General features: G+C 41.7%; 1 pseudogene; it reads left to right on the forward strand.

Annotated features, from left to right (window-relative positions):
• Positions 1-492: 492 nt before the first annotated feature.
• On the forward strand, positions 493-622 carry LOC127210368 (uncharacterized; annotated as a pseudogene).
• The last annotated feature ends 9,991 nt before the right edge of the window (positions 623-10,613 follow it).

Consider the following 10,613-nt stretch of genomic DNA (forward strand, 5'->3'; position numbering starts at 1 on the left):
ATGCACTTTTGGGTGTGGTGGCAAAGGCCTGTAACCCCAGCATTCAGGAGGCAGAGCCAGGCAGTTCTCTATGAGTTCAAGGCCAGCTTGGTCTACAAAGCAAGTCCAAGTCTAGGACAGCCAAGGCTATACAGAGAAACCCTATTTCCAAAAAAAACCAAACAGCAACAACAACAAAAGATGTGCAGTTTCTTACATGTACTCCTCCACTTCTCCATCTAACCAGAAAACCATTTCCAAAGATGAAGGAAAAAAGGGAGGATGAGCAGGGAGGTGGTAGCACCCAGAACTGGAGGCTGAGGTAGGCTGATCTTTGTAAGTTTGAGGCCCGCCTAGGCTAAAGATCAAGTTCCAAGAAAGCCAAAGCTACACAGACAGAAACACTGGCACAACACAAAATATAGCAAAACCAAAAAGAACATAAACAGAAAAAAAGAGAACATAGCTGCCAGTAGGTATGGTGGAAGAGGTTTATTGTAAATAAACCTCAGTAAGACTATACTTTCAGGGATCATTTCTATAGTTCGTAAATAAAACTCAGAATAGTCAGAGGCAGACACATCCTGAAGAGTCCAAAGTGAACATGATCCTGAGCCAAGCCGTGTGATGAGATGGGAGAGGAGAGAGCCAGGAGACCAGGAGGAGGTCAGCAGGGTAGAGGGTAGACAAAAAAGGGCCAGGTAACAGTCTGGATTGTTATATAGGAAAGGGCAGCCCAGTCCTTGGTCTGAAGAAGTTTAGGCAGGTTATGCCAACCATACCCTGGTTTAATTAATTAATTAATTAATTAATTATTCAACACAGGGTTTCTCTGTGTAGCCTTGGCTGTCCTGGACTCAACTTCCTAGACCAGGCTGGCTTCAAACTCACAGAGATCTGCCTGCCTCTGCCTCCCGATTCTGCTGGGGATAACAGGCATGTGCCACCATGTCCAGCTCCCAACCAAACTCTGTAACAGATAGGGACTGGGTGTTGCTGGGAAAAGCAGGCTGCTAAATGCTTTGATATATTAAATAGGGACCTCACTTAGCCATTTGAGACCTAACATGAGCCTGTAAGGACACAAACGTGTTTTTTTAGTGTGTGTGTGTGTGTGTGTGTGTGTGTGTGTGTGTGTGTGTGTGTGTGTGTGTGTAGTGTATGTATATATGTCTATGTCAACATTTGTGTCCATGAATATGGGCAAGTACATGCCATGGCACACATGTAGAGGTCAGAGGACAGCCTAGAGAGTCGATCATCACCTTCCACCTTTTTGTCAGACCTTAAACCTTCTGCTATCTATGAACTAAGCTTCTGGGGATTTTCCTGTCTCTGCCTTCCACAGGACACGTGGACACACACAGTCATTCTACATTACTGACTTTTATGTGGGCTCTGGGGATCTGAACTCAGGTCCTCAATCTTTTATAGCAAGTATTTTTATCCACTGAACCATCTTCCTTTGCCCGTACTTCTGGATAAACTAATTATAATTATGACATGCTTTGCCACTATTTTCACAAAATGATAGATCAGAGCATTCTTTTAAACTGTTTATCAGTCTATTCATCGGCCCACGCTTTTTTTCTCATTATTTTGTTGTTACAACTGCTTGTATATTTAAAAGCACATTAGTGTGTTTTATATACTAGCATCCCTAATAATACAAGTTTTCAATGTGCGCTATAATGCATGAGGTTACAATAAATAACCTTGATAATGTAATTTCATATAACACATATAGAATTATGTATTTAAAGTGAATATTTCTGGAAGTGGGATGGCTAAGTAAAAAATATGTGCACTGTGACTTTTATAGAGGGCAGTTTTCCATGGATACTTGGGAATATATTCACCTGGACCTCTTGCCCTTCTTCTTGTCCACAGTGTAATAAAGCTTTGCTTAATACATTAAAATTCTTTTTTCTTCTGAGAAAGAATCTCGTGCATTCTATGTTGACATCAAACTCACTGTAACCGAGGATGACCGCAAACTTCTAACCTCTACCTCCTGAGTGTTGGGATTATAGGTGTGTTTCACCACACCAGGTTTATACAACAATGTAGAAGAGCTTTGTGCATGCTAGGCAAGCAGTCAGCCAACTGAGTCATGTCCTTCGTCTACTATTTCTTCTTTTTCTCCTCCTCCTCCCCTTCCTCCTTCTCTTCTATTTGTTTACTATGCATATAGAATTCGGCCTGCAAGTGTGCCTGCATGCCAAAACAGGGCACCAGATCTCAGTACAGATGGCTGTGAGCCACCATGTGGTTGCTGGGAGTTGAACTCAGGACCTTTGGAAGAGCAGTCAGTGCTCTTAACCTCTGAGCCACCTCTACAGCACCAGTCTATTGTTTCTTCTTTCTTTTTCCTTTTTCTAAAGATTTGTATATTTATTTTATGTATAAGTGCTTTATCTGCATGTACACCTGCATGCCAAAAGAGGGCATCAGATACCTGTATAGATGGTTGTAAGTCACTATGTGGTTGCTGGGAATTGAACTCAGGACCTCTCAAAGAGAAGACAGTGCTCCTCCTCCTCCTCCTCTTCTTCTTCTTCTTCTTTTTGTTTGTTTGCTTTTTTGTTTTTCGAGACAGTGTCTCTCTGTGTTAGCTTTGGCTGTCCTGGACTTGCTTTGTAGACCATGCTGGCCTCAAACTCATAGCAATCCACCTGCCTCTGCCTCTTGAGTGCTGGGACTAAAGGCGTGCACCACCATGCCTGGCTCAGACAGTGCTATTAACCATTGAGCCATCTCTCCAGCCCCATGTTTCTTAAGGATAAGTTTACATTTACTTTCTTACTTAATTTCTTTGTCTGAGCGTGGCCACTTGCAGCAGTATGCGTAGGACAACTTGTTGGTTATCTCCTTCCACCAAGTGAGTTGATGGCAAGCACCTGATCACACTAAGTCATCTCACCAGCCCCATTCTGTTTTGATATTGTGGTTGAGAGGCCCTGGCATTCTGACATAGATAGGATATACAGCTGTGTGCACAGGAAGGCTTTTGTTAGCTATGGCTCCCGACACATAGAATGGTGTCTCATAGGTGCCAGGGTTTGGTGATAATCATGGACTAAGCACTCCAAGATTTACACAATGTTGAGATCACCCAAGTACACATTTTCCAGAATGTGTCGTCCCCCGCCTCCGCACCCTCTCCCGCCCCCCACGCCCCCAACATTAAGTGACATATAGTTGTGTATTGTGGTAAATGTTCTCAATGTTTCCCCTCCAGACTCCATGCAGAACTTTAATGGCCACTGTAACAGTAGTAAAATGTGGGAACTTTTAGGTTATTAGGGTCATGAGGGTGTCACTCTCATGAACTGATTCATGTCACTATGACATAATTGAGTCTCTGCTCCATCCCTCTCTCACCTTTCCACCTTCTGAGATTACTGCGATGTCAAATTCCTAACCTCCAAGCTGTGACTCAATAAATACCTTCCCATTATAAAGTCCCCAGTCTTATCAAGCATGGTGGCTCACTCCTGTAATCCAGCATTAGGAGGCTGAGATAGCAGTGTTGTCATGAGTTAGTTCAAGACCACCCTGGGTATCAGATTCCAAGTAGGCCAAGTAAGCCTACAGAATGAAGGTCCATGTCAAAATTTAAACAAAGAATAGGGTGTCACCAGACCCTTAGAAGCGTTCTGCAGGCTTCTGTCTGATTGGACTTTCATTCCTGCCTACAGAAAACTCACTACATTGAGTTACCTATTTGTGTCTTATTTACATTATTTTACATTTATTTATCTATTCATTTATTATTATTAGTGTGTGTGTGTGTGTGTGCGCGCGCGCGCGCGCGCGCGCGCGCGCGTGTGTATGGAGGTGACCAGCTTTGCAGGGGTCAGTTGTCCCTTTCCACCATGCGTGCTCCAGGGATCCAACTGAGGTTCTCAGGCATGGGAGCAGGCACCTTTCGTTACTCACTCTACCATCTCATTGCTTCCCTTAGCTCTTGCCTTTACCATCTGACTTCCTGGATTAGGCAGAAATCTGTCCTCTGTCTATAATATTAACTGTAGATTTCCCCCCAGCTGATTGTTTGATGCTGTTTCATGTAGCTTTTGCCAAGTAGTTTTAAGCCTTTAGTTTCTGGAGTTTGTGTTATGTCGGGAAATCCTGCCCATGGTGAGATTACTTTTAAAGTCTGTGTCAGCTCAGATGCATATCCATATGTAGTTTTCTTTTCCTCTTTTTAGTTGGTGTCTTACCATAAACCCTTTTCTAAGCTTTGTCTATCCACCTGTAGAATTAGCATAAACCCTTTCCTAAGCTTTCTCTACCAACCTGTAGAATTCCACTTGGCATTGTCTGAGGCCACAGTCACTGCCTTTCATTTTCCCTTTTCCAGCAACAACATCAGTAGAATTCCAGTGTTTAAGACTTCTGGTTTACCCGATGCTTCAGCTAAAGATTTTATATGAAACAGTAATCTGGAATTTAAACAATAGCTGGATTTAGAAATATACTCTGGGATTTGAAGACACTTTTGTTACTTTTATAGAATATTATTTAACAGTTTAGAAAAGTTGGATGGACTAGTCAAATCCCAGCACCTGGAGAAGACGAATCACAGTGGTTAGCATTGTAGTGTGTTCCTTTCCATATTTTTATAGAAATGCAAATGTGGACATATTCATATCCAGAGTAAGCAACGACTGGGATAGTTAGCTTATTATATTTGATTTTATTATATTTATATTGGTTTCATATAATATAAAATATAGATATAAATCAGGAAAAGAAGTTTTTTTTTCAATGTATCCATATGGAAACCGGAAGAAAGAACTCCAGTAATACTCCTCAGTCCATCTTCATGTCCTCAACGTGAGGTTTAGGTTTAAATAGAAAGCAAAGGGGTAGGCATAGTGAAACATTCCTGGTCTACATGTGGCCCTGGTCACTCCAGCAAGGTGGTCAGCAAGGCGTCATAACTGTGTAAAATCTCTTTCTGCGAGACAGATTCCTCCTCCAGCTGACTAGATTTCAGCAACTTTTCCCTTCTCCATCCTGAGATTCTCGGAGAGATTCCAAACTCCTGGTACCCGGTGTTTCTGTGGCTACAGGGAATGGCACAGGTGTTGTTTTGAGGATATGCTTATCGCTGCCAGGTTGGGTACATTTCCCAGCTCTGGTTTCGAGCTAGGCACGTGCTTGAAGTCGTTCCTACACTTTGATGCCGTCTTTCCTGTAGTTGCCATCCTAGTATGGCAAAACCACTCAGGTTCTTTTGTTATGAGTCCTGTTTTAGTAAGAGTCATTAGCATCAGGCTACTGGTGGTTTGTTGTTTGTTTGTTCTGTTTTGTTTTTCAAGACAGGGTTTCTCGGTGTATCCCTGGCTATCGTGGATTTTCTTTGTAGACCAGGCTGGCCTTGAACTCACAGAGATCTACCTGCCTCTGCCTCCCAAATGTTAGGGTTAAAGGTGTGTGCCACCACGCCTGGCCTTCACGCTGTTTCTAAAGTGCCTCCAAATATAGTCTTGACTGCACTTTCTAAACTACATATGAAATAATGTGTCAGCCGGGCTTGGTGGCACACACCTTTAATCCTAGCAGAGGCAGATGGATCATTGTGAGTTCGAGGCCAGCCTGGTCTATAAAGTGAGTCTAGGACAGCCAAGGCTACACAGAGAGACTCTGTCTCAAAAAACCAAAAAAAAAAAAAAAAAAAAAAAAAAAAGTGCCATCAGAAATGGCCAATAAAGCATACTTAAAGAAAATATAAGATGGAGATTTTTAGACAGACAATGAGTCATTCAAAATAGAGGCTGGGGACAATTGACTAAGCACTAGGAATAATCTGTATATCTTTACCTAATAAAAAATTCCAGACAAAATGCAAACAAAGCCCGTGGTGGTGAGCACACCTTTAATCCCAGCACTTGGGAAGCAGAGGCAGGTGGATCATTGTGAGATGAAGGCAAGCCTAGTCTACAAAGTGATCCAGGACAGCCAAGGCTATTACCCTGTCTTGGAAAAAAAAAAAAAAAGTTAAAAGACAACTGAAAAACTAGGAGAAATGTCCTACTACATGGATGGCAAAAGTATCAATAGTCTTAGATGCATAAGAAAATCAATAGGGAAAAAAGCAATATAAAAAAAAAACCCAATATAGACAAGATATTTGACCATACTGGAGATAAAACCCATTCTCATCCAACAACACGAGGAATAAAACCGAAGGGTCAAGAAGAAAACGTCACTTTTCTGTGTGGAGACAATTTGATGCTGTTCTTTTGTGTCAGCCCAGGCTTGCCTAAAACACACTATGCACAACCCAGCTTGGCCTTGAACTCATGGCAATCATCTTGCCTCAGTTTCCCGAGTGCTAGAATCACAGGAACGAGCCACCATGTTCAGCTCATACCTGCCAACAGTTGCAATGTGTTATGGCTAGACAGAAAAAGTGGATATAGATTTCTTTGTATGATAAACTAAAAACACCTGTGGAAGCAATTGATTTTTGTACAGAAAGTCCACTTATGGGACTTCATGAAAGTAACCGGCAGGCACACAGATGAAGGCTTTTCTTTTTGTTTCCTTGAGATGACGTCTCATCTATCCAAGGCTGGCCTTGAGCTCCCTATGGACCAGTGGATGACCTTAATCTTCTCACTTTTATACCTCCACGTCCTCAGTGCTGGGTTTACAGGCATGCACCACTACACCCTGTTTTATCAAGAGCTTCAAAGCAAACTAAGGGCTATACAAACATTTTAAGGATGAGCTACATCCTTAATCCCACGAATATGTCTTGTAACATATTTATCATAATAGGAAAAAAACACAGACAAAAGAATGTCTAAATAAACTATGAAACATTATATGGTTGCTAAACAGAAGGTAAATTAGAGATAGGCAGGTCAGCTGATTAAAAAAAATAATAATAACTTTAGCCGGGTGGTAGTGGCGCACACCTTTAATCCCAGCACTCAGGAGGCAGAGGCAGGTGGATCACTGTGAGTTCGAGGCCAGCCTAGTCTATAAAGTGAGTCCAGAACAGCCAAGGCTACACAGAGAAAGGCTACACAGAGAAACCCTACCTCAAAACAAAACAAAACAAAAACAAACAAAAACCTTTAATATAGTTTACGTGAAAAAAAAATATCAACTTTCAGAAAAAACTTTTTGTTTTCTATGTAGCAACTTCAGGGCTAAATAATTTACACGGATCGTCTCATTTAATTCTAAGAATCCTGATTGCCTACTATATCAAAACCTTCATTACAAATGTTTCCTCGGTAAGACTCTGCCTTAAACGCAGAGCGAAGCAACAGCCAAGACATTCGTGGAATCGTTTCCTGACTTTCATGCTTCAGCTGTTTTTCAATCTTTAATGAGTTTATAGTTTCTTTTTATTTTCTTACTTTCATAGAATGTTCAAACATACTGAGCACAGAGGGAAACAAAAAACAAAAAACAAAAAACGAAATGAGTCCCATGTGTCGGCAACTTAGACTGAGTGGGAACCAACTGGTTTTGACTCGTTTCCACATACCCCTCCCATCTCCTGCCATGCAGAAAAGTTCTGAGACAAATATCAGACATGCTGCCACTTTATCCATGAATGTCAGTGACAAGTTGGACAAGACAAAGCAGCTCCCTCTCCATAAGCACCTCGTTGTCACTGAAGTCACAGCCCTGCCCTGGCAAGAGGGCTCAATGGCTAAAAAATATGCTTCCTGCACAAACCCAATGACCTGAGTCCAGACACCAGGACTCATGGAAAGAAGAGACCCAATGCTCATATTTTTGGTTGTGAGCCTAGTCTTTAACGGCTGTGCCATCTCTCCAGCCCGAGACCCAACTCTCGAAAGTCATCCTCTGACTTCCATGCGTGAGCTGTGGCTTGTGCATGTCTGCACTGAGACTCACACATTTCACACACACACCACACACACACACACATACCCCCCACACAAATGTACACACACTCATAGTAATAAAATAAAATGAAGAACTGCTGTTCTATTAACTTTTCCCTATGCTTTTAAATTTATCTTCATGCTTCTAATTGTTTGTGTTCTGTAGTGTATCAGACTTCTATAGTTAATTTTCCTACTAACATATAAATTTCTGTTTACATTTTTCAGTTACAAAAACCAGTACAATTGTCTTTGTACAAAACTTTTACAGCAGCCGGGCATGGTGGTGCATTTAATCCCAGCACTTGGGAGGCAGAGGCAGGAGATCTCTGTGAGTTCAAGACCAGCCTGGTCTACAAAGCAAGTCCAAGACAGCCAAGGCTATGCAGTGAAACCTTGTCTCAAAAAACAATAACAAAAACAATTTTAAAAATTACAGCCCCCAGCTCCTGCAATGTTCTTTCTGTGTAGAGTGCCTGTTTCATATAGTTCCTCCTAAATGAATTGATTGGCCATCTATTACATCCAAACAAATGGCAAATTCAACTGAAGAATTGGCCCTATTAGACTGGCCTCTCGGCATGTCTTTGGGGCATTTTCTTGATTAATCATTGATGTGGTGGGTACAGTCCAGTATGGGAGATGCTGCCCCTGGGCAGGTGGTCCCAGGTTTTATAAGAAGGCTGACAAAGCAATGGAAAACAAGTCAGTAAGCAGTGATCCTCCATAATTTCTGCTGCCAGATTCCTGGCTCGAGGTTTCTGCCTTCAATTCCTGCCTTCAGTTCCTGCCTTCAGTTCTTGCCTTGACTCCCTCAGTGATGGACTGTTACCTGAGAAGTGCAAGCTGACATTAAACCCTTCCCTCATGAAGGTGTTTTTGACCAGTGGTTTGCTTGTTTGCCTTCTTGCTTGGCTGTAAAGTACATTACATGATGCCTGACACAGACCAGGATCACTGTCCTCATGCTCAATTACAATTATTATAACAAGGCAATCTGTACCTGGCTGGCATGTGACATCTCTGTTCTGCACTGTTTTACCTATATTCTATATAAATCCTAATTTACTTATGTGTTTGTTTTTTTGTTTTTTTTCCCCCAGTGGCTAACTCCTTAAAATTGTTTGTGTACTTCAACCTCATCCTAAATTGATTTCTACAAAAATTATGGGGTTTGTGTAATATATTTTCTGCAGTAAATTATCTAATACAAATTTTCCTGATGCTTACCTAAAATCTCAAGAAGATGCTACTTGGCTCAGTCCTGAGAAGATGCTGAGATAGATAATTGCTCGATATTCATCATCTCCCTTCTTTACTTGTCTTGAAATTGCATCCATTGGAGTTATTTATCTCTGTGTCTATCTTCATCATTAACTGGGCTCTCAAACAGTGAGGACTGTGACTGTAAATCCTATTGCCAGTGATCCTTTCCCAGAACAGCAGCTCAATAAATATTTGCTAAGCGAATTAAACAGGTTTTGAGAACCAACATTGATTGGGAAGCGTATTAGGGATGTTGATAAAACCCCAATCATAGGCAGACACAGATAATCAAGGAGGTTGCAACCTGTCAAAAGAGGCATTTTTATTTTCCTATAAAAATGTGTATGTTGTAAAATTTATAGGAATATTAAACATAGGTTGTTAATTTTCATGATTGTGGTAGTGAAAATAAATAACTTGAAGATGAAAATCATATTAAAGCTATATTTGAAAAGTAAAGGTAAACACATGAGATGACACTGTATAAGGAGACCTATCCCCTGCCCAATCTCTGCTCCATTTACCTGATCCTACTGAGAGGCAATTTCCTGCTCCTCTCCTCCATCTCCTGGAGATAGTCTGCTCACATGGATTAGGGTTCTGATTTCAGATGTAAGGAAAGGCTAGAAAAGGGCATTTCAGAAAGAGAATTCTAAGTGCAAAGCCAGTGAGGTGGAAATCAGGGCAACAGGTTGACGAGTGCAATTCTAGTGCAAATAAAAGATTCTGAACAGTAAGTTGGGCTTGATAAAGAGTTCCTAAGAATTACAGAAATGCAATCACCAGTATCTCTAAAATGTGAGAGTAATTAGTATGCGTATAGAGAAAATACTGAAGTTACACTGTGACGCTGTTAAGGTAGAAGCTCTGAAACTGTCTATGTCAGACAGCAATGCATTGAGCAGCATGAAGGACACAGCGGCTCTTCGGTGTGGCCCAGGAAGCATACTCTAGCCCACTACCTATGGAAGAAAATGCACTAATATCATCAGAGGTCCCGGTATAGTACTCCTCGGTGTGATGATTGCCCTCCTAGGGTGTTGCTAGTCTGTGTCTCTCCCAGATTCAGGCAAGGGAATGCAATGACTGATGGGATGCTACGTAGGCATCTCTAAGGTCATGATTGGAATCAAAGAGCTCACCCAGCTTTCAGCTTATTTGCCTTTCTCTATATTGATGTGGGGACATTATTCCTCCCCTCTGGAGAACATGACAGCAAGGAGGTACTCTGGAAACAGACAGAAGCCGCTGCTAGCTGACTAATACTACAAGCTTTCCATCCCACCCTTCCCCCTTAAAACACAAACTACCCAGTCTCAGGTATTATCCCTCTGTAGCCACACAGGAATCATGCCAAACATACAAGGATGTTTACTAAAGCATTGCTTAAAAATTACAAAATCTGGGCTGGGCGTGGTGGCACATGCCTTTAATTCCAGCACTTGAGAGGCAGAGGCAGGCCTCTGTGAGTTTCAGGCCAGCCTG

The sequence above is a fragment of the Acomys russatus genome, chromosome 27, assembly GCF_903995435.1.
Source record: "Acomys russatus chromosome 27, mAcoRus1.1, whole genome shotgun sequence".
In the NCBI taxonomy this organism is placed as follows: Eukaryota; Metazoa; Chordata; class Mammalia; order Rodentia; family Muridae; genus Acomys; species Acomys russatus.